This window comes from Protopterus annectens, chromosome 9.part0 (genome assembly GCF_019279795.1).
Source record: "Protopterus annectens isolate FY-2018-M chromosome 9.part0, PAN1.0, whole genome shotgun sequence".
NCBI lineage: Eukaryota > Metazoa > Chordata > Ceratodontiformes > Protopteridae > Protopterus > Protopterus annectens.
The window spans coordinates 14,239,278-14,265,748 of NC_056743.1; positions in this window are offsets into that span (position 1 = coordinate 14,239,278).

Here is a 26,471-nt window from a genome sequence, read left to right on the forward strand (position 1 = left end):
TCATTATTCTAAAATTGCTGCAGTCATCCTTGGCTATGTGTTAAGTGTTTTGATCTTGGACATACTGGATTAAATAATGGGTGCCAGCAGAGGTGAAAATTGCCATCATCAAGTTGATGAGGTGCTAACTGCATTGGTTTCTGGTTTGGTAGTGACAGATTTAAATGTTAAGCTGTTTAAAAATTCTTATTCATGTCAATGTATTTCAGTGCTTTAACCAGGGGCGGCTCGTGGCATAAGGCTGCCGGACTGCAGCCCCCTCAAAAATAAAAAGAGAAAGAAAAATGAGAAAGAAAAATGAAAAATAAAAAAAAAATATTTTCGAAATTCGCGCATGCGCATAGACCGACAGTAGTCGGGACTCGGTCTATGCGCATGCTCAAGGCAGGCCGTCCCCATAGGGGGACACAAGGAGACATCTGTGCACTTTTACAGTGCACAGACTCGTCAGGATTATGGGTCGCGTCCGGACTGCAAGAGCAGCAGCAGGGACTCGGGACAGAGCATTAGAGATTTCGTCGGGAAGGAGCATTAGGATCTCGTCGGGCAGGAGCATTAGGATCTCGCGGGTCTTTCAGTATTGCGCGGGAAGGATGTACGTTAGCTGGATATATTCAGGTAAGGTGCCTTTTAATTTACAATGTTTATTTGTATGGTGCTTATGCTTTACTGGAGTGTGTGTGTGTGTGTGTGTGTGAAAATGTCCCATGTGCTTATGGTGGTGTGGTAGGGAATGCCTCAGGCTTGAACCCTGTACCCTGTATGCAGGTGTTAAAGACTTGAGTTCCCTACCCACCACCATTTGTAAAAAAATTTCAGATTTTTGCCTCATATTCGATCTGATCTGTTCCTCATAATATCTGTGGTTTGTAAATGTTGCAATGCTTGATATTTGATGGTGTAGTAGTAGCATTGTTGCCTCCCAGCTGCAGGTTCTTGGGTTTAATTCTTGGCTGGGGTTCCTTCTTTGTGGGGTCTGTATCTTCTCCCTGTGTTTGTGTGGGTTTGCTTTTGTGTCCTCCCATGTTACAAAGACATGTCTGCATTATTTCTTCCTGGGCCTCTGCTGAAAATTGTTTATTTGTTCCAAGTCAGACTGTCCTGATTAAAAAATGTTAAATAAAATTGACAGGCATTTGAATTTCAGACTTAAGGGTTTCTGAATTTTTAATTCCTTGCATATTTGATGGTGCAGTGGTAGTATTGTTGCCTCGCAGCTATAGGTTTTCTGGTTTGATTCTTGGTTGGGGTGGCTTCTGTGTGGAGTCTGCATCTCCTCCATGTGTTTGTGTGGATTTGCTCTGGTGCCCTGCCATTTTACAAAGACGTGTCTGCAGTTTTAATCCCTGCTGAAAATTGGTTTTGTTCTGTCCGCAGTAAAATTGACAGGCATTTGAATTTCAGACTTCAGGTTTCTGAATGTTTAATTCCTTGCATAATTGATGGTGCGGTGGTAGTATTGTTGCCTCACAGCTATAGGTTTTCTGGTTTGATTCTTGGTTGGGGTGGCTTCTTTTTGGAGTCTGCATCTCCTGCCTGTGTTTGTGTGGATTTGCTCTGGTGCCCTGCCATTTTACAAAGATGTGTCTGCAGTTTTAATCCCTGCGTCTCTGCTGAAAATTGTTTTTGTTCTGTCCGCAGTAAAATTGACCGGCATTTGAATTTCCAACTTCATGTTCTTCAGAATACATAGTAGCACAACCTTTTTTTTTTTTTAGCAATTTTCGAAGTTTATAAGATGAATATTTTAAATTTGTCCCTATTTTTGGGACTGTATTCCCCCATTATTGGCTTCGTCCAGGTTTTTGTGCTAAGGTTGACAGCTATGGCAAGAACTGAATTCACTGAATATGTTTGAGGGCTGTATTCCCTCATTACTGGGTTTGTCCAGGTGTTTTGTACTAAGAGGTTGACAGCTATGGTGAGAACTGAATTCACTAAATGATAGCCATTTAAGTTTCAGTCTTCCTCTCTTTACAAAGCAGCTGATGTGGCGTAGTGGTATGTTACTCTGACTGTTTTTGCTCAGGGACCTTGGCAGTAAAATATATGGTGGCAACACAACATTTTATTCTAGCAACTTTCCAAGATTATACAAGCAATGTTTAATGTGTCCCTGTTTTGGGCTTTTGACCCCCAATACATTTTGGCTTTTTCCAGTTTTCTTGAGCTGCAGTTGAGATGCAGTTGAGTATTGAGTAGATTTTACAAGGAACTGAGAGCTGCAGGGGAATAGAAGTTTAGTGCTTTGCCAAGTTAATACTATAGCACAACAGGCTGTGTATTTGCTTTTGATGCAGAAGGTTGTGGGTTCTACTCCCACTAGGGGTAGATGCTGCCGTACTGAGAATGTTCTCCTTGGTGAAGATACTAACTATGAGTTCGTTATCAGTTTGCCATCCATTTCCTCTTGCAATATTATTACTAGCTTATCATTTTTTTAATGTAATATAGACAATTTATTCCTGAGGGGCAACAGACACTTTATATTTCGATGAAACCATGAAATATAAAGGTGATTGCTAGCAGCAACCACTTCATTAGTTACAGATTTCTTTAATGTGGAATTATTTAGATGACTGACTTCAGAGATTGTGCATATTTACTGATAATGGACTGTAGAATTGTGCATATTTACTGATAAAGGTGGACTATAGAATTGTGCATATTTACTGATAATAGTGGACTGTGGAATTGTGCATATTTACTGATAATGGTGGACTGTGGAATTGTGCATATTTACTAATAATGGTGGACTGTGGAATTGTGTATATTTACTAATAATGGTGGACTGTGGAAGTCTGAGTAGACTTTTTTATGATAAATGTTCTCAACTGGGCAGTTTTGCCATTATGGATGCATATGGTTTGTTTCATTGCTTACTGGAAAAAATGTTCAAAACAAATTTAAAACATCCTGTAACAAGTGTACTGTATTGTACAAGGAATATAATTTTAGTACAATGAGGAAGGTGTATCAAAGAGCACATGTATGTTTCATATGCAAGGAGCCTATGATTGAAAACAGCCCAAAATTAATCTTTATCTGCCACTGGCAAAATGTATTTTCTTTGAATGTGGGTTTCAATGCTGTTTCAATGAATGTGAGTTTCAAGGGCAGAGAAGTTTTAATGCTAAGTTTTCATTGTGAGACTGCATTGCTTTGTTTAACAGATGACTTAGTGTCTGTGCTGTAAAATACAAAATAAAACTTTCAAATGAAGTCCAACTCATCATAGAAGTAAAGCAGTATGCACATTAGTGTTTATGGTAAATGGAGTGAAATAGCCAAGTATAATGGTTCATTGGAATGGCTGCAGAGGCTCCATTCAACCATTATTTTGTCAGGGGAAGGGCAGCAAACTCAGACAGGCCCAGCTGAACTATACCTCCCAACTGTCCAGATTTTCAAAGAATGAATAGATTTTTGCTTCTTATTTTTGGTTTGTTCATAAAATTTGTAGTTTTAATTCCTAAATGATTTGCCAGAAGTCACTCTAAGTTTCAGACTTCATAACCTTCAGAAAATGCATGTTAAAGTAAGAGCTGTTCTATCAACTGTCTCAATTTATACAAGAGCAATTTTTAGTACTGTTTATATGTGCCCCAATATATTTGGCCTTGTTCAGATTTACTGCATTAACAGGTTGAGAGGTACATGCAAATAAATTGCTTTATAGAATTAGGCATAGCCAACCTCTCAACTGTCCCCAATTTTGGCTCAAAATGTTGCTCTTCCCCCTTATAATCCCTCTGCAAAATAGCAATTTTGGAAGAAAACATGGAGGGTTTACAATTAAGAAATAACTGTAATAATCAAAGTTATAGATTACTTGAAATGCATGTAGATTCTTTTATATTTTGTCAGCTGCTCAAGGTAGCAGTACTAATATTAAAGTGTCCCTTCTTTGACAGGTAGCAGCTGTATTGTGTGTCTATTTTATATTTTTGCATCACGTTTTTGTCCATTTTTCATAAAATTGTGTTTTTGGCAAATTAGTGACATCACTAAAGACTGAAGTTAGAAAATGACAGACATTTGAGTTTCAGATTTTATACCCTTCAGAAAATTCATACTAATGCAAGACCTATTCTATTATCTTTCTAAGTTTATTAGAGCAATATTTAAAAATTGTCCTTATTGTTGGGCCTTTGTCCCACTTCTGTGTATGGCTTTGTCCAGATTTCTTGCTCTTGAGGTTGAGAGGTATGACAAATGTGTCAGGGCCATCACAGTCAGCCAGAGAGATTTCAAATTGTGACATGCTTGTTGTACCCCACTTCCCCATGTAGTGACTCTGGATGTGTCCAAGCAAGGCAAGGAGTAGTTGTATCTACCTTGGATGGGGAGGACACACTGCATAAGTACTACAGTGGCTTTTCATCTGTCCTTGATTTTGCAGAATGGTCTGGTTTCTGTCATATTTTTGTACTGTTGATTTATGCTTATTACTCAAAGTGCCTGTTGCTCTGTGTTTTAAGTAGCAATGCTTTAATGACCATAAGGTAAGCTTGTCTGAGATCATAAGATGCAAGTAAGCTTTAATAAGCATACTGTTAAAGAATTGCCAACATTGAAAGCCTTTCTGTTGTTGCCATGCAGAGAATACTTGACTAGATAATGTATAAGCCTTGGGTATTAAAGGACAGGATTCCATTATTTTAAAAAGCTCATTACACTTGTTGGAGACTTCCAGTCATCTCTACAGACTTTACCCGTAAACTAAACAGAATGCCAATCATGTGTGGTCCATAACCTGTACAGTAATCCTTTAAGCAATGTATCTTGAGCTTGTTTCTTGTTTGCTTTTCATTTTTTACTTTTATCATGTTTTCCCCATGAAACAAGTTGTCAGGCAGCAGGTCTTTTTTGGATAAGAAACATTTTTACAAGTGGGGGCATCACATAGATTTCTACTTTCAGCATGTTACTTGGTACTTTAATAAAGCTGAATATATTATAAGCTGAATATATTATAATTAGAACTGCAGTGCAAGGAGAAGTGGTTTGAGTTGAGTGCTACTTGTTTTTCTTATACTTGATTTTGACTGGCATTCCAGTAATGTATTTAAAACGTAATTTATTTTTTCATGCCTCACAACCTTTTGTTTCCATCTAGATATTAAGTAAGCTGTCATGCAGCCAATGCATTGAAATATTTTTATTCTTCTACACTTATTTTTGTCTTGATTGGACTTTCATAATGATGGTTTGCCACCCAGGGCAGCGTATTTAATTAAAGTTAGTTTTTTGTGGTTTTGTGCATAGCTCCTCCCCTTTCTGGTTGACCACACCCCCTCCCATTGACCCCACCCATTCAGCTGTCTCCTGCAGCCCCCCTGTGATTTGAAGTCACCAGCCGCCACTGGCTTTAACCAGTGTAATCTATTCATGCATTCGTCACATAGTAGTAAATCCAGGTACTGTCTAGGTGCATCCTGTGGAGAGACAAGGTTTGGCTTAATTGTTTGGGGGTGGGTATGCTCTTTTATGAAATTATATGTGTGTGTCACTTTCTACAGAATTCAGCTCAGTTGTGGAACTCACAGTCATAATGGAAGGTTGAACAAGAGGTTAGTGCAGCATTTTTTATAAATTAATACTTTTATAAGAATTTTACTTTTTGTAATTGGTGGCATTGGGACTATACATGACTGTCATGATTTGCCATAGGTGACTTGAATTTTGCAGTAAGTTTTATAGATAATGGCTATATTTTGATGTTTAAGTATTGTGTAGATTTTGTGCAAAACATTTGGATAAGCAGTCAGCTTTATAGGAGATGGCTGCTAGAAGAATTAATGGGACTTGTTTAGACTGCACACTTGGACATTACAGGTAAATGAAGATTTTTATGTTTGGGAAATTCCGATTTAAACTGTGTATTATCATCATGGGAAGTTACTAAGCTATTGTCTTGAGGACCTGACAAGCCTAGCCAAGAATTTAGCCTATGTTCCGACAAGTCAGCACCCGATGCCACTGGTGGAATCCCAGGGGTGTATTTTCTGTTCCCCATCCAGTTATCCAGGTTGCTCTTAGAAAGGGTGAATGAAGTACTCTGCTTGATGTGGACCGGGAGTCTATTACACATAAGAGGGGTATTTGGGACACAAATCTGTCCCACCAACAAGTCCTATTGATGTCACAGACCAGGTTGAGATCACTTGTGCAGGTTACTCGAGTGGACCTTGACTTGTGGATATGCAGCAGTCCCATCAAGGTGGGGTCTGAGTTTGCTTTGTATGCCAGACACAGGTCACCTCTGAGGAATCTGTAGGAGACTGAACAGAGGGACAAGGCCTTTAGCCAATCTGTGTATGGTAGATGTTTGAGGCCCTGGATTCTCCTGGTGAGGAACCTCTGTGGTCTCTCCAGCTGCTGCATGTGCTTTGTGAGATACATGCCAAAAGGGGTATTGTACTCAATAATGGGTCTTATAAGGGAAGAATAACAGGGATGTTATGACCAACTTGTCCCTGGATGAGCTACCCTTAGTAATGAGGTGGGCCAGGTAGAAAGCTTTCAGTGCAATGGAGGCAATATGGTGGTCAAAAGTCAGTTTGTTATCCACCTGGGTGCCCAAGTCCCACAGAACTGACTGAGTACTTAGGACCTTGTTTTTAATGTGATAATTTGTGGGGATGTCACTGTCTCCAAAGGGGGTGGTAAAGCATTTTTTGGCATTCAATTTGAGGCCATGTTTCTGGCACCAGTCATTTATTTGGGTGAGACCTTCTTGGAGGATGTCCACATCACTAGGGGAATTGATGACAGTGCCCAGCTTGCAGTCATCTGCAAACATGGTCAGCCATAGCCCACTGGTTTTGGCCTGCACCTCAGAAAAGTATATCCCAAACAACAAAGGCCCCAAGACCGATCCCTGAGGTACACTGTTCATTACGGGTTGACTGCTTGAGGTGGCTTCCCCTATTTTGACTAGATGGGTTCTAGCAGTGATATGGATTGATGCCTAGTTGAGAGAGTGTATCTATTATACCCAAGTGGGGAATAGTATCAAAGGCTTTGGCCATGTCAAGACAGATGTTGTGCAGAGTCTTCCCCTCATTCATGGCTTTGGTGACTGTCTCAAAGAAGTCAACCAGATTTAACAGGCATGACCTTCCCTTGATGAAACCAAACTGTTTGGGATTGAATGTTTGGAGGTTTCCAATGTCCTTGCCAATGAAGTCCATGATAATCTGCTCCATAGCCTTGCAGATCAGGCTAGTTAGGCTGATAGGTCTATAATTTCCTGGAGCAGTGGATGCTCCACCTTTGTTAATGAGATGATAGTGGTTGTCCTCCACTCGGCTAGGATGAAGCTTGTGCTTAGTCTTTGGTTGAAAAGGGTGCCTAGTGGTGCTGCAAGTTCCTGCCAGAGTTCATGTAGGGTGCAGCCTGAGATGCTATCAGGTCCTATGGAGGCTGTATTTTTTGTCTTTGAGAGGTCAGTGATGACTTGCTTCCTAGAGATATGGGTGGGGCAGATGCTGGGCATGTCATGATTTATTGATGGGAGGGACAGAGGGGTAAAGTTTTCACTGAACCTGTCTGCCAGCAGGTGGGCTGTATCTATGGCGTTTGTGTATGTGGTGTCCTTGACCACCACTTCTGAGCAGATCTGGGTGCTTTCCTTGAGATTGTCAACATATGTGAAGAAAGCCTTGTGATTGTCTTTAGTAGAAGTGGCCAGTTTGGACTTAGTTTGCTTTGGAGGATTTCACTAGTGCTCTTATTTGCTTCTACAGACTAAGGAGAGATGGCTTCCAATTAGGCGCCTGCTCCTTCTTACTTCTTAACAGCAGTCTTTTTTTCCTTTTATTATAGAGTTTATTTATTGCAGAGGTCCACCAGATAGGTTTACTCTTCATAGGTTCATACTAGGCTATCTGCCCTAGGGCATTTATAAGCCTAGCCAGAGTGTGTTTGGCTTTTGCCACCCCTTGGAATGAGTATACTGTGCCCATTCTAAGGTTTAGTTTACTGTACCTCTGTCTAGCAGTGACACAGAAGTGACCCCCGGGGTAAACTTACGATCTCCCATCCACTCGTCAAGATTTCTCTTGAAGAGAGTCAGTGAGGGGCTCTGCCTAACATGGACTGGGATTTTATTCCAGAGTGAAGGGAGCCTCTGGGTTATGAATCTCTCCCTCCAGCATGTCCTATTTATTTCTGTGCTGAGGTTCAAATCTCTCGCTCACGTAGCTCTGGTGGATTTGGATTTTCTGAGGTGGAGCATGTCCATTAATTCCAGGTTGGACATAGCCTTGTACTTCAGGCATAGATCGCTTCTGAGTAGGCGGTATGCTACTGAGTAGAGATGGAGTTTCTTTAGCCGGGCAGCATATGGCATATGTTTGAGTCCCTTGATCCTCTTGGTGAGGTACTTTTGGGGTCTTTCCAATTGCTGCAGGTGTTGGGTAAGGTACATCCCAAATGGGGCATTGTACTCAATTATGGGCCTGATGAGGGAAGAGTAAAGGGGCACAATGACCTCTCCCGATCTAGATGTGAATCCCTTCATGATAAGGTGGGCAATATAGAAGGTCTTTCTAACCACTTTGGCAATGTGAGTGTCAAACTAGAGGTTACTGTCAACTTGGGTCCCTAGGTCCCTAATTACTTCTTCCATACTTAATGGATTACCACCTATGTGATAATTTGTGGGCATTTTGTTTTTCCCAATGGGTATGACTATACACTTTTTGGCATTTAGTTTAAGGCCATGGCTCTGGTACCAGGTACAGTATTCCAAGGCCACATACTCCTATTACAATATGTATTGCCACACAGTATTACAGATACTGATGTTGCTGCCTATAGGAGAGGCATGACAGTGCATCACCCTACTATGCCTGTGGCATGTGCATTAGATGATTATCCCCATAGTACCACTGTTGGGATGGACAATGGGTTGTATCGTAGTCCTGGTTAATGTGTGATGGTGGGTATGTCAGAGTGTCATCATGGGTTCCAGTGTGCACAATATCCACAGTGGAGTGTGGGTGCTGTGTAGACTGTCATTACACAATGGTACCCCCAGTACATGTCCCATGTACCACTGTATGGTCACCACTGTCACCATCAACCATACAGGTAACTGATAACGCAATCCAGCCCAGTTGTGCATGTGCTGTGGGCAGCCTACCTGTAACATATTGGACACACTGACAAGTTAGTTAGCACTGATAGGCCCAGGTTTCTCGCATGTGTGTCTGCCAGTTATGTGTTTGTTAATGTGTTTATGAAGGTATGTCACACTATGAATTGTCCATATACAACCATTACATCCCCCATTACCATACTGTACATGACTGGGGATGCTCTGCATGTAACATGTAACATATTTCATCCTAATCACTGTGTGGTGTGTGCAATGAAAGCCACACACATCAGTAGCACTACATACCTAGGTAGGGGGTCAAGTCCCAGTGTTGCCAAGTAAGTGTGTGCTTGTATGTGGAGGGATCTACTTCAGGTTGCTGATCATGGATGTCCCAGGGCAGCACCTGTCAATGTGGCACAGGCAGTAACTATTATACAGACTTGTGACGTGTTCAACTGTACCCAGGATATGTCATAGCCATGGTGTCACCACAGTGCCATACCCCTTGTGAGATACGACTGCAGACCATCCTCCTGCTGACACATGTACATCTATAACACAAATGGATAACATTATGGAGACCACAATCACTATAATGCATCATGGCTGGATGGCTACACTACCTGACATGTAAGCATTAAACATTACTGCTGACAACATGTTACACAGCAGTACATTGGTGCACCGTAGTACATTCACCATATCAGAACCATATTAGCCTGTCCCTGCATTGATGTTATGGATGACAGGCATATGCACAGGGTGTGTTGTTGGTTTGCCAGAGACTGAGGGTGGGCCATATGTTTGATACCATGTGTGTGGGTGAGGGGTGTATTTCACTGAGATGGGCGTGGTGATGTGTGTGTAGGTATGGGGTTGAGCTAGGTGTGTTTGTATAGTGTGTGGGCATGCATGCACACAGTTCTGCCATGTGGCTGCCCTATACAGGTGTTTCTTGGACAGTTGCAGACCATATCAGGCAGGGTGTGTAGTTCACGGCTTCTGGTCACAGACACGCTGACTATGCCTGCCAGGGGTTCTATGGGCATGTCCAGGTACAGGCCTTGACGTGCTACTCTCCCCTGATGATGATATATGCCCGCTGGAACCAGGTCCCTCCTGGAACTAGCCAGGGCCACGTACACGTGGCCTGCTGTGGTGAGGTGTGGACAGCTCTCCCTGCAGTGCTGGGGCTGCTACTGCCACTACGGGAGTGGCTTTGTGTCCTTTCATAGCCACATTGACCACCAGTTGTTGGTGTTTCTGGCCTACGTCCATGTGGCCATTGCTCCACTCCCACCACATGTTCTAGCATGGACAAGCCATGGTAAGTGAGGCACCATCTCACCCAAACGTCTATCCATGACCTCAGTATAATCACGGAGGGCACCTGCAAGTTCATGGAAGTTGTCACTTACAGATGAGAGAGCAGGCCTCTGCAGCCTTAGACCCTGTCTGGTGTACATTTCCATAAGGGCCTGCGCCTCCATGACAGTCTGAAACATGCATCTGGTGGTACCAGTTGTGGCACTTCTGCCAGGGGCATGATGACCAGCAGTCCTGCCACGAGCACCCCGGTACATCTGCCTATGTGGTGCCCTGCTGGACATCTGGCTATGCCTGCTGTGTCTGGACACAGCAGGCATAGATACCACACTCTCCTGTGCACTGCCACCAACCACCAACTATCCCTCTGCTATGGCCACTGGTGATGGGGTAGCTATAGGCTCCGTGACTGTGTGTGGGGTTGGGGTAGATAACAGGGGGGTGGCAAATGATGGTGCAGTTTCAGTTTCTGACAACACTGCCTGTGCCTCAACAGTCCTATCATCATTTTCGGTGTCTATATGGACACCAACATTAGATTGCATGGAGGAGGAACACTGACCCACCTCACCACCTGTGAGGGGAAAACAAGAAATGCACTTTAAGACCTGTACAGTATTGCATAACAGTACACACACACACACCCTGTAATTCCACCATAATACCTACCTGTCCCTGAGTTTACAGAGATTCCCATTGTTATTCATGTAAATTCCCCATCCTGCATCACACTTAGTAACATATCCTCATTAATACCAGTCATTAACATATCATTCTTCTAAATGCCTAGACAAGTGATCACAATACAAGACCTGTTACTCCATCGCCTCCTTGATTTGATTGGAATAGGTTTTACAAGGCCTCAGTGCTATCATCCAGTGTTCACCCTGGGTATGTCAGGACATCATGAGCATGCCCCCCATATGTTAGGGTCTACTACATTAATTCCATAATGTCACGCACTGCAGTGTCATATGTAACTATTGCTCAGTAGATGCAATATCTGTTGCTCAATCAACTTATTATATGGACAACAGTAATATATGGATACACTCCCTGGTGCTGTCTACTAATTCTCCAATGCATCTGTAGTATTTAATACGTGGGTAGTCACTCATCTTTCTGCTTATTGCAGTTTTAACAGTAAACCTGGTGTCTAGTTTCACTCCCAATGCATGTTCCATGCTACAGACCTTATTATACTATCAGCTGTCCTGTGATTACATATCAAACAAGTATTCCTGGTGTCTCATGTGTCAGTCCATGTCCATGTACTGCACGATTCCAAAGGGAAGTAGTGACGTATGAACAACCCCACAATCTCACATGTGCATACATGGACACAAACACACACACACACACACACACACACACATGCTACATGCATCAACCTCCCTCCACTCCACCAGATTGCATTTACAGACAAAGTAACCCCCCTTCACTCTCACACACACACACACACACACACACACACACACACACACACACACACACACACACACACACACACACACACACACACACCTACAGGTGAGGATGCACAAAGATAGTACACACAGACACCCCATTACCCATCTGTCAATATGGATAGCATATGGTACTCAACAGCATGCAGTGTAGCTACAATCAATCCATGCTAGGTGTGTGATGCATGGGCTGTGTTAGTAGGTGATGCCCCTTCCCCTGGAAAGCACTACACCCATGTACACATTATTGCTGTGAACCTGTTCTGCACCCTGACATGTACTGTGACCATACCTCATAGGTGTACACACCATTGCTGAATGTCTATTAATGTGTCAGTCATGTCTGCTCTAATGCTCACAGCCCCTATGTGTTTGTCCGACACATACCTGGGATGATATGTGGACATATGTCCTTTGTGAATGCCTTATGTATGATTTACAGATCTCAACATCAGCAGTGCATGTATGACCAATACAATACTATTACACTAACAACCGTCAAACCTTAACATGGCTATGGGGAGTGTACACACCCTTATTGACATGACACACTCTTCCTTGATATGCCATTGGACCACATAATTGCATATGTTAACATTACATGAGCCTGATATGTGACGTATGTACTGTACATTCAAATGCAGTGTTTAACAAATGTGTTAGATGTGCTGATGCTGACCGTGATGCATACACTATGTAGGTGGATATGTGTGCACGCACTTATCGTGATGGTTTGTTGCACCTAGTGTTATGTGTACTACAGCAGTCACTATTCCTGGCAGGGATATATTAGCATGGGCCATCTGCATTTGCCAGTATATGGTCAGTCTGCCCTACACATGTCCCCCAACCCTGCATGACTGCAAGGTCAACTCAAGTGCACATCCCTTGGAGTTCACACACTCACATCACTATTGCTGTGGAGTCAGGGTTACATCTGCCACAGTTCCTGAACCTGACTGTGTGCTGATACAACCATTAATAACATCCTTAGGATCCCTGCTGCAGTGCACTGATGTGTCATGATGACACCCCCCTCCCCACCTTCAGCCTTTTTGCAGATGCTTGACAACTATGGCCTACACGTGTGTCAGTTTGCAGTGTCCCAAACACTGAACACCATGTGTAACAGCCTAGTCCCAGCTAATGAGTGGCAAACATACAGATGTACACTGGCACCGTCACAGTACAGATGGGGATGGTGTGCCTGAGGTGGGGTGAGGCATTGGTTGTGCAGCACATGTATCTTACATGATACTGTCTGTAGATTTTCAACGTGGTCGTGGTACACCAGTACACATTGCGATGCCTGACTTTTGGGATCCTCTTCTGTTATGCATACACTACCTGTAGAGTCTTGGCTGATGTTTCCTGTGGTACAACTGTCAGATCTGATTACCCTAACCCATAGGCCACACGCTTGCAGAGTCCAGACAATTGCTGACATTGAACATGCACAGCCAGTACTTGCTAGACATTCCTGCAACCCCCCCTCAGTGTTGTGGCATGTTACTGGGCAGCCCACATGACCAGTTTGCTACATGTGACATAATTTTTCTTGGATGACCATCTGTTTATTTCCTACATCATTCCTGTCCCATACATCCTTGCCACATAAATGACTGTCTGCAGTTTACCATGGGATATGCAATGGTGAAGTATGGCTACATGTCCAGCTCATGCGTGCTACCTATTGGGTATGGCGCCCACACCATGTCATGTAAGATGTGTGCACACCATGCATGCCTCTGTTGCAGGTAAGTGTCCACATTTGATGGCTAAATGTCTTGGACAGCAGACCAATACATGGTGTGACATTGGGGATGTGTACTTACTGAAAGGTGCATATCCATGACAAATGCATGCAGTCAGTACCTCAACAGCTGCTTCCACTATATTTTATCTGAAGTGTGTGCACACATATGCTTCCAGTGTTTGTGAAGGTATGTATTCCCCATATTTGCTGCCCTAACATATGATTCCATATTACACACTCATTGCTCATGTTGGGACCACATTGCAGGTTTTAAGGCTTGTGGACTGCTGTATTATGATATGCTGTAGTGCATATCTGTAAGAGTTGCCATTGTAACACTGGTATATACACTGTTGTAGCACTGTATAAGGGTGATGTTTCACACATGTCCCTACTGTAGGCCATTTGTCCCACCATTATGTTTATCCCTGTGGACACATTTTGCAATGACAGGATGTTAGTTATATTGGAGGTGTCTGACATACCCTTAAGGTACACCATCATGGTCACCACTGTGATGCACTGCAGTTAACAGCAACAATATGTGAACATGTACAGCATGTATTATGGGTAGGTGTGTTAGATGTGTGCATGGAATATACCATAGCCATAACATGACTGATGTATTGGCAAGCATGAACATAAACCATACTCACCAGCTACAGGCCGCTGCCTTAGTGGTATACCAAAGGGACCTATATAAGAGTGTGAGAGATGTGATGTCAGCAGCCACAGCTGTGGCATTGGCACATGGTGGGTGCAGCATTACAGTACATCAACAATACAAGTCCACAATACTACAGATTATGCACATCTGTTTACTACTACTAAGCAGCAACAGACTATATATATATCATCTCACACATGCATGATCTACCTTTACAGATACGGATGGATATGCAACAGTGGTCTACTGATGTGGCCTCCACCCACCTCCACTATGGTCTTCGCCAGTTGCTGCATGTGCGAGCGGGCAGGTGCCATTAGGCTGGTGGGGAGCTCCTCAACATGTTTTGGGAGGGTGGATGGCATGACCCCCCCTGTTGTGAGGTGATCCCCCCGGACTGCAGCAGCACGCCGGCCAACATTGTGAAGCAGGTCATTGTAATTCTCATAACTGCGGTTATGCAGGCTGACATCATTGACCTTGTGGACTAGATCATTCCACAGGGTGGTCCGCTCCGGCTGTTCATGGGCTGTCCTTCCAAACACCACCTGGTATGTGCTGTACCAGGTGGTTGATGATGACTTTATTTTCGTCCGCTGAATACACAGGTAACCTGTCATGTGACATCTTGCCTGATAGACATAAAAATGGAAACAGGTCTGAGCAACTCATACAACAAGGTTACCATAGTTCTTACTACACATCTCTGTCTCCACCCCCCACCATATCTGCGACAACAAACTGTTCACACAGCTCAGTAGGTGTGGCTACAGCTTACCTACCATTGGGACATTTATCATATTGTAACACGCTTTGTGCTATGTGTCTGTAGCCATGTTCCCTGTGGGGACACTATCATTGCTGGCCTGTTACAGGCAATGTCACCTGCATGCCATTGTAAGGGCCACTATGGTTCCATATATGCATGTGGTCTGTTTGCTATGTGATTGCTGCACATCTGTCATTATGTGTTATGGGGGATATCTATGCATGATGTTGGACATTATCTGGGATTGTGTGGACTATTACTACTCACATATGTTCTATAACAGTGACACAATAGCATGTTTAGGGAACACTTGCCAGCAGGACCACCTCTCGCACCTCATCTGGTCATGTTACCAGGCCACATCACATGTGGGACCCACTCTGGGGCCTCCTCATCTACTAGTCCTGCACTACCTTCAAGTGGAACCACCTCAGGGGATGGTGTTCCCCCACCGTGAGTACACACAGACATGATCCTGTCACCCGAGGTCAGGTCCAGGATCTGTTGCATAGGGAGCTTCACAGAGACTTGGGAGATGTGCTACATCACCTTGAGATACTCAGTACACAATCACAGGGTTTACATGCTCCTCCTGCTCAGCCTCCAGCCAGGCACCTTCAGGGCCGTGAAGCTGCTGCAGTGACTGGCAATGGATGGGGGCCTTGTTCCCATTGTTTCCATATGGGGGCTCATGGGGCTTCCACATCACAAACACCCCCCATCATCCAGGGTGTTTACCCACCACATGTCATATACCACCCCTGTAGGCTGTCCTCTCTATCTACTAACCCAACCTACCTCCACTGCTATCCTTCCCCAAATTCCCATTCGCATCTTCACAGATAAGGGCAATGTGGTCCCAACAAGGTGCTCACATGTCACATAACCGTCCATGTTGCACCACTTACTGCTGTATTATGTGTGGGTGTATTGATATATGTGATGTTCCCTCACCCATAGTATGCAAATATGTATGTGTTTGTATATTTGTAGACATACACACACATACATACACACACATACATATATATATATATATATATATATATATATATATATATATATATATATATATATATATATATGTGTGTGTGTGTGTGTGTAGAAATATATTATGCTGTATATATGTGTTTATATCTATATATATATATATATATATATATATATATATATATATACATATGTCTGTATATCCGTAGACATATATGTGTATATATATATATATATATATATATATATATATATATATATATATATATATATATATATATATATATATATACACACACACACACACACACACACACACACACACACACACACACACACACACACACACACAGATACACACATATATACATACCTCTATATATAAATATATATGTGTGTATATATATATATATATATATATATATATATATATATATATATATATATATCTTCTTTCGGCTGTTCCTGTTAGGGGTCGCCACAGCGGATCACCTGTTTCCATTTCCTCCTGTCCTCTGCATCTTGCTTTGTCACACCAACCACCTGCATGTCCTCTCTTACCACATCCATAAACCTTATCTTAGGCCTTCCTCTTTTCCTGTTACCTGGCAGCTTCATCCTTAGCATCTTTTTCCCAATATACTCTGCATCCCTCCTCAGCACATGTCCAAACCAACGTAATCTTGCCTCTCTGGCTTTGTCTCCAAACCTTCCGACCTGGGCTGACCCTGTAATATACTTATTCCTAATCCTGTCCAACTTCGTCACACCCAGTGCAAATCTTAACATCTTTAACTCTGCCACATCCAGCTTAAGCTCCTGCCTTTTTGTCAATGCCACTGTCTCCAACTCATATAACATAACTGGTCTCACTACCCTCTTGTAGACCTTCCCTTTCACTCTTACAGGTACTCATCTGTCATAAATCACTCCTGACACTCTTCTCCACCCACTCCATCCTGCCTGTACTCTCTTCCTCACCTCTCTTCCACACTCACCGTTACTCTGAACTATTGACCCCAAGTATGTAAACTCATCCACCTTCGCCACCTCTACTCCTTGCATCCTCACCATTCCTCTAGACTCCCTCTCATTCACACATATATATTCTGTCTTAGTCCTGCTAACCTTCATTCCTCTTCTCTCTAGAGCATATCTCCATCTCTCCAAGGTCTCCTCCACCTTCTCTCTACTCTCACTACAGATCACAATGTCATCTGCAAACATCATAGTCCACGGGGACTCCTGTCTGATCTCGTCTGTCAACCTGTCCATCACCATTGCAAATAAGAAAGGGCTCAGAGCTGAACCTTAATGTAACCCCACCTCCACCTTAAACGCATCTGTCACTCCCACCGCAGACCTCACCGCTGTCACACTACCCTCGTACATATCCTGTACCACTCTTGCATACTTCTCTGACACTCCTGACTTCCTCATACAATACCACAACTCCTCTCTAGGCACCCTGTCATATGCTTTCTCTAAGTCTACAAAAACACAATGCAACTCCTGACATTCTCTGTACTTCTCCATCAACACTCTCAGAGCAAACATCGCATCTGTAATGCTCTTTCCTGGCATGAAACCATACTGCTGATCACTAATCATCACGTCCCTTCTTAACCTAGCTTCCACTACTCTTTCCCATAACTTTATGCTGTGACTGATCAATTTAATCCCTCTGTAGTTACTAAAGCTCTGCACATCACCCTTATTCTTAAAAATCAGTGCCAAAACACTTTTTCTCCATTCCTCAGGTATCTTCTCACTAAGATTTAATTAAACAATCTGGTTAAAAACTCCACTGCCATTTCACCTAAACACCTCCATGCTTCCACAGGTATGTCATCTGGGCCAGCAGCCTTTTCATTCTTCATTCTCTTCATAGCTATCCTTACTTCCTCCTTGCTAATCTATTGTACTTCATGATTCACTATACCTACATCATCCAACCTTCTCTCCCTCTCATTGTCTTCATTCATCAACCCCTCAAAGTACTCTTTCCATCTCTTCAACACACTCTCCTCGCTTGTGAGTATGTTTCCCTCATTATCCTTTATCACCTTTACCTGCTGCACATCTTTCCTAGCTCGGGTCCCTCTGTCTAGCCAATAGGTACAGGTCCTTTTCTCCCTCCTTAGAGTGCAACCTTTCATACAACTCTTCATATGCCTTATCCATAGCCACCTCTCTCTTTGCCATGCAACTCATCTCCTTATACGCTTGTCTACTTTTTTCATCTCTCTGACAATCCCACTTCTTCTTTGCCAACCTCTTTGCCTGTATACTCTCCTGTACTTCCTCATTCCACCACCATGTCTCCTTGTCGTCCTTCCTGTGTCCCGATGTGATACCAAGCATCTTTCTAGCTGTCTCCCTTACTAGCCCTGCTGTAGTTACCCAGATATTTGGTAACTCTTCACTGCCACACAGTGCTTATCTTAACTCATCCCTGAACTCCACCTCACAATTACCCTTTTTCAATTTACATCATTTGATCCTTGGTGCTGACCTCACACTCCTCCTCCTTTTCTTGATCACCAACGTCATCCTACAAACCACCATCCTATGCTGCCTAACTACACTTTCTCCAGTCACCACTTTACAGTCTCCAATCTCCTTCAGACTGGCCCTCCTACATAAGATATAATCCACCTGTGTGCATCTTCCTCCACTCTTGTATGTCACCCTATTCTCCTCCCACTTGTTAAAATATGTATTCACCATAGCCATATCCATCCTTTTCGCAACATCCACTACCATCTGACCTTCTGCATTCCTTTGTTTAACACCATACCTACCCATCACTTCCTCATCCCATCTGTTCCCTTCACCAACATGCCCATTGAAATCTTCTCCAAGCACCACTCTCTCACCCTTGGGTACAGTCATCACCACTTCATCCAATTCACTCCAAAATTTTTCTTTTTCATCCATTGCACACCCAACTTGTGGAGCATATGTACTAACAACATTCATCATTACACCATCAATTTCTAGCTTCATAAACATCACTTTATCTGATGTTTCAGGCAACAATTGTCTTTTGTATGGGTGACTCATACACTATCCATTTGATAAGGTAGCAACTGTAGGAATACTGGCTGTTCAGTATGGTGTGCACCCTCTAAATATGTAGCTTCCTATACATATCTATCTGTGTGTATGTGTAGTTACATATATATATATATATATATATATATATATATATATATATATATATATATATATGTATCTGCATATATGTGTGTGTGTCTGTGTGTGTATGTATCTTTGGAATGTTTAGTGTTACCACATTGTACATTCCCTATGGTCAGAGTGTCAGAGTGTACTGCATGATATGTTATTGATACCATCCTGACATCATACAGGTGAGATGGATTACTGTTAACGTCTTGTGCCTGTGTTGTGTCGGATCCTGGGTATGGGACTTGCAACAGTTGGTATTGTATTGCAGGGTAGATGTGTTTTGCTATGGGGAGGGGTGATAATACTTACAAAACGTATTTAGCTTGGGCCCCCTCAACCCCATTAACGGTGACTTTGATTATATGTATTTGTTATGTTCTCTTTTATATCTATAGATATGTATCTGTATATAATACAGGTAATATATATACATATATATATATATATATGTGTGTGCAGACGTACATATCTATATATGTAGGCATATGTGTATACATCTATACATCTATATATATATATATATATATATATATATATATATATATATATATATATATAATGTATATAGTTTTTTATATATATATATATATATATATATATATATATATATATATATATATATAGTTCCCTATCAGAAGCCTGAAACACTATAAGCTTGAAAATCAAAATCCTGAAACCAAAAGCCTGAAAACTCAAAATCCTGAAAACCCAAAATCCTGAAACTCAAAATCCTGAAAACACAAAATAGACATATTGACGTCATTGTGGCTTTGCTATTGTTAGCCCTGTGGTGTTAGGTCATGCATTGGGTTCAGGTAAGTGTGCGGTTGGTTTTATGTTAGGGTTAGGGGCGGTTTAAGTGAGTTAGGGTTAGGGCGCAGGTTAGGCATGTATGCAATAGTGACAAAAATTAGGGTTAGGGGCGGTTTAAGTGAGTTAGGGTTAGAGAGCGGGTCAGGTGAGTGTGCGATAGTGACGGACCTTAGGGTTAGGGTTAGGGTCAAGGTCATTCGGTAGATATTATTGTCTTTGTATTGGCATATTAGCATTATTTGTGTTTTCAGGATTTTGAGTTTCAGGATTTTGGGTTTTCAGGATTTTGAGTTTTCAGGCTTTTGGTTTCAGGATTTTGATTTTCAAGCTTATAGTGTTTCAGGCTTCTGATAGGGAACCATATATATATATATATATATATATATATATATATATATATATATATAGGCAGTGATTAAGGCACTTTTAAGCAGTTGTAAGAGGGTTTGCATGTAGGTAAGTACTGCTAACACCTGGTTACAGTTTCTTATACTGATGTAGCTTCTCAATTGCTTAGCCTGTGTAGGCATTGCTTACCCCCACGCAAACAGGCTTAAACCCACTTACTGCTGCTTAAAAGTGCTTACTTCCGCTTACCCCTGTGCTAATTTCTTTAAAAGAAATGAAAAAGGGTGGCAAAGAGAGAAAGACAGTTGGGAAAATAGCTAGGGATGTGCAGGACGGGTTTAGGGAAGTTCCATAGCTGCCCATTTCTTCTACAGCAACAGCTGTGCATATACACTGAATTTGAAGATAGATTTGGACACTCAAACCCCTGAGAGAGGAGTGAGGACAACAATAATATGTTGTGAAGCCAGTTTGACCAGATTACATGTATCCAGTGGACATGTGTGTGAAATGGACAGCTATGTATGGGGGTGAGTTTTTTTTTTTTTGGGAACAGATTGCCCTTTTTTTTTTCCGGTGAGAGTGGGAGGTTAGGGAGGGATAGTAGGTATATTTGGGGGGGTAGGTTGGGTAAGTTAACAGACAAGAGAGATGACAGCATACAGGGGTGGTATATGACATGTAGGGGGGTAAACACCTTGGTGGGGAGGGGTGTTTGGAAATTGGAAGCCCATGAGCCCCATAGTGGATGCAGTGGGTCTAAGGACCCCACCCATGTGCAGTCACCACTGCACCTTCACAGCTCCGAAGGTGGCTGTGGTGGGGGCTGAATAGGAGGGCCAGGCTGACCCTCTAGTTGAGACACGTGGCCCTCAAGCTGGTGTAGCAGATCTCCAAACTCCCGGCGTTACTACGCTATTCATTACAGCCTGGACCTGGCAATGGGTGACAGTGTCCTGTCCACGCCCACTCCCAGGTGGGGTGAGCCCCATCCCCTGAGGCGGTTCCACCCAAAGGTGGTGGAGGACCAGCAGACAAGGAGGTCCCAGAGTGAACCCCAGAGATGCTGATATGCATAGTGCCATGGCCCGCTGAGGTGGGACAGGTGGGTACGCTGGGACCGGCCATCCCAAACATGCCATGGTGTTCAAATTTACAACGTATTTGGGTAAGTAATAGTCAACACATTCCAGGATTAGGTATAACAGCATGCATAGATATTCCCATTAACTTGAAAGACCAGATATAGAACAGTTGCAGAGCAAACAGATCACATGCATATATGGAACCGGGATCTGTACAGATGCTAGACTGCATCTTTCACCGAATCCCAAATTGGTGAGCATACTTGCGCAAAAGTGCTGTTCACCGAAGCAGCAGTTTCACGTAAGTATGTTTGTTGTTCCGGTCGTGCAACTGTGTGGTAAGGGAAAATTCCCTTTTCCCCAATGTAGTGCGACCTCTGAGTGAGAATATTAAAGTGGGGTGGGGGGTGCAGGGGTGCTTGCACCACTCCATTCAAGTAGATTGTGTTTTTTTTTTTTTAACATACTTTAACAAAAAAGCGCTTTGATGAAAGCGCTCTCGTTAGTGTGTTCGGTGGTAATGGATTCGGGCTTTTGATCAAAAGTCCTAGATCCATGGAACCACAGTGGCCTTTACAACAGCATGCGCAGCATGCCACCAATGTGGGTGCATTTCAACATGGCACATGCATAGGAACAAATTTAAGTATTTATCAAACAATAGGACATATGTTCCAACAATAGATTTAATGGAGCACATACCGATTGAATTGTGTATTTAGTTTATTGCTGCAGATATGGTGGGGGGGGGGAAATGTCAATTAACAACTAGTATAGTCCTGTCGTTCTCCTTATTTTCCTAGTCAGTGCTGTGATCTGTACCTTACAGGTTTTAGTACACTACCCTCTGGCCTTGTGTTGGACAGTTGTATGGATGTATACAATTATATACATGGAATGAGTTTTACCTGCAGTATACACCTTACCTGGTGTACCTGTGGAGGTATTGTATGTTAACACTACTGTTTCTACATATATTCCCAGATTCCAGGTTGATAATATACACATACCTGTCCATCTCTTATTGCACACACTCTGGGCATGTCTTGACAACATGCAGGTGAACCGGGACATAGTTCTGACTATTTCCCTCTTAAACCTTTGGTGATTTGTACAATGACAGGTTTATTTTCATTGACATTTTGCAAATATGTACAGGCTTGACAGTCAATTATATGACAAGAATTGTTGCATACATGTCGAAGATTAGCACACTGCTATGCCAGGTGGACAGGGTAACAGCCGGCAGATATGGGACAATTTACTGGACATTCTGGACAATTCTGTACATTTTTGAGGTATGATTCTGCATATCACTTGCTACCACTTGCAGGATTCGGACCATGGCTGTCTCTGCTAAAAATAAAACAGTCTCCATCACCGTTGAGTGTGCTATATAGATACTGCTGTGTATCTCTGATTTCTGTATATAAGTCTCCTGTTGTTTTACAATCTGAACTTGTAATTACTACACTTGTACAGGATTTACTAGACAGTTTTATTATGTAGCACAGTGTGGGTCACAGTGATGAGTAATACCTTATTATTCAGAGCAACTGCAACACTAACAATGCCATACAATACCAGAGTAAACAGTACCAGTACAGGATATCAATCTTTTATTTCTAGGCACAGTTTTCGTATCATACTGACCTGTGCGGGCAATGTTTGTTAGCACTACCTGAATGTTGCCACACATTACCAGATTCCCACATAAGTATTATGCACATACGTCTCACTGTGTTGCTGCACACACTCTGGTCACAGCTTCACAACATTGGGATGGAGATGGGACATACTTGGCTTATTACTCTCATAACATTTTGTGGAGTTGCTAGAGTGACAGGTTTGTTCTTATAGATGTCTGACAATCAGTTGTATTTCTTATTTGCTGCCTAACAAAGTCCAAGAAACAGGTGTAGAATAGCTACACATACTGGTGAACCAACATGAGATTAAATCCAGTAACAAAAGGCAAAGCACGACCATCCATATAAAAAGGGTTTATTACATCAAGCTTTCAAGTTGAAACTCTTTTTCTTGAAAAAGAGTTTCAACTTGAAAGCTTGATGTATTAAACCCTGTTTTATTTGCCTAAACGTCTGGGATCATCCCACTGATTTGACAGGGGGGGACAGGGTGACAGGCAGCAGATATACGCCAATTTACTGGACATTCTGGACATATCTGAACAGTTGTGGGATATGATTCTGCATACAGCCTACTACCACTCCCAGGATTTGAACCATGGCTGTGTGTGCTAAAAACAGTTCACATCTCAGTTGAGTGTGCTATTTGGATTATGTTGTTTGCCTTTTCACTGTTTTCTGTATAAGTCTCTCTCAGTTGTACTATGTGACCTCATGTGATTACAACAGTCATATACAGACATTGCTCCACATTTTATTTATGTAGCACAGTGTGGGTAACAGTGCTTAATACAACGGTACTATTAAGAGATTGCAACTCTACATTACCATATGATACCAATGCAGTCCAGCAGTTAGACCTTTATTGTTAGGCTGTTATGCTTTTATTTACATACAATATATATGAGACTGTACCTGCCATATTTTCTGGTGTATGCAGTACATGCTTTAAACAATACAGGTTTTATACAGGCAATTAACTTACTACTATGTTTAGATTTATTTCCTATTACAGTACATGCAAGAGTATTACTAACCTCCTTCACATCGCAACTGCTGCAATCTACAGGCATGGGCTTCCTGGTTCACAGCCTACTCAACTGCCACTGTGAAAGACATAAGAGGAATATTTAGCCACACCTATCCATAATACACATGAACTGGCAATTATTAAACAGGTAGTGGCCTGATACTTACACATGGCTGGCACATCCCCCGTCCTCCTAGCCTCTTGGATTTACTGATCCAACAGATCCCCCTTTCTCCACTTCAGGTCAGCATAGTGATGCCTGACCTGCTCACCAGTTCGGGGCATGCCAGTGGCACTGGTGAGATGGTCCCAGGCTTCCTCTTTGTATTGGTAACCCTGGTACTGGCCCTGCAGCAGTCTCTGGTCATGTTCTTTCACAAGAAGTCCTGCCATGACTCTGGACTCCTGGATGCCCCAGCGCTGTGCATGAAAGAGCCCACCCTCTCCCATACCAGTCATCATAGTGCCTACATGAGGAAACTGCAACCAGTTATGAGATGTTTTCCCGCCTATTGGGTTTAAATAGGGCCAATTTCTGGCAGTTTGCTGTGATTAGACAGTTTTGAAAATGATAAACTATGGGGAAACATGCTTACCTGAAGTTGGCATTGCTTAAAGGGGTATATCAATGGGCAAAATGAGTTAGCTGGCCTACACATTGCTTATGCCTAGTAAGCTGGGCTGTGCAATGCTTAGTGTCGCTTACTTTTTAATTTGCATACTATTTGCTTTTTTGGCATTGATTTATTATTCATTACATGTTATTTATGTGTTTGGTATCCATGATTAATGTGTATGTACACTGTATGGGATCCTTGTGTTTATTAGGGGACTTCAACACTTTATTACAATGATACCTCACATCTGGGCTTAATGCAGTACTCCAGTTCACATATTTATATTATGTAATAGGTTATACAACATAAAACTGTATATCGATTCCTTTCACATGTTCAGTTTGATTTTCCTATAGTGAGGATATGTCTGGTGATACCTCAATCCTATGTACTGCTGTGATGGCTTAGTGGTTAACTACTGTGACTATAGTGTACAGGGTCCTGGTTCAAGATCTGCAAAGGCTGTTTATTTTGTTTCTGGCCAGAACAGCAGCTGTTGCATACAGAGTGATTAAGGCACTTTTAAGCAATTGTAAGCGGGTTTGCGCAACGGTAAGCAGTGCTAACCTCCGGTTAAATATGCTTACAGAGAGTTAAGCTTTAATATTGCTTTACCTGTGTGTTCATTGCTTACCCCCACACAAACGGGCTTAAAAACCACTTACCACTGCTTAAATATGCTTACTCTTGCTTAATAGTGCTTACTCCTGCTTTCCACCACACTAATTTAGACAGTAATGTAAAATGCTTTTTTGGAAGGTGGTGGATTTGAAAACTCTATGGATCTATCATTCATCAAATGTTGTACCGTTGATTTGTATCCCTGATTCATGTGTACATATAATGTATGGGGCACTAGTGATTATCTGTGGATTTTACAACATTATGACAATGACACCTCACATCTGCATTTAATGCAGTACTCCATTTCATAAATATATGTTATTTAGTAGGTTATGCAACAAAAAATATTGTTCATAAAGTGATTTGACATGGAAAATGGAATGTAATGGTGTGGGACTCGAACTGGGAATGACTGCTCACAAGGCAAATGCTCTGCCCACTACACTATTGCATTACTGCTTCATTTGCATATATCTTGATTGTTATCCTAGTGTGTGATTTAAGCTGCAATAAACATAGTTAATCAATGTGCAAACCCGCGCACCTACAATTAAATGTTATCTGTTTGATTAAAAAAAGAAGCTTGTTTATATTTTATATATTAACTATTGCTCTTATAAACCTGGGGGGATGTTGCTGGGGGTATGCAAACACCTATGAGTGGTCTCACTCATTCTTATTCCTAAACTTCTGTTCTTGATTGCAGGAGCATGTATATTCTGTGAGCTCTGCTCTCAGACACACCCCCTGCACTCGTACATGCTCCGTGTCCGTTGAGGAGCACAGGCAGCATGCATTCATTAATATGCCTGGTGCGCTGCCATTTTGCTCCTAAACGTTCGCTTCCATGCAGGACTAAGCTAGTCCTGTACAGAAATATAGTGAATCCGGGGGCTAGTCTTCTCAATTCTGATGATACATTATGCAAATAACCTTTTCCATTGTTTTTCCACAAAAATAAAGTAAAGTTATGCGTCTTTATGACTCTGCATCTGTCCGGTTCCCCTATCCCTTAAATATGGGTTGAACA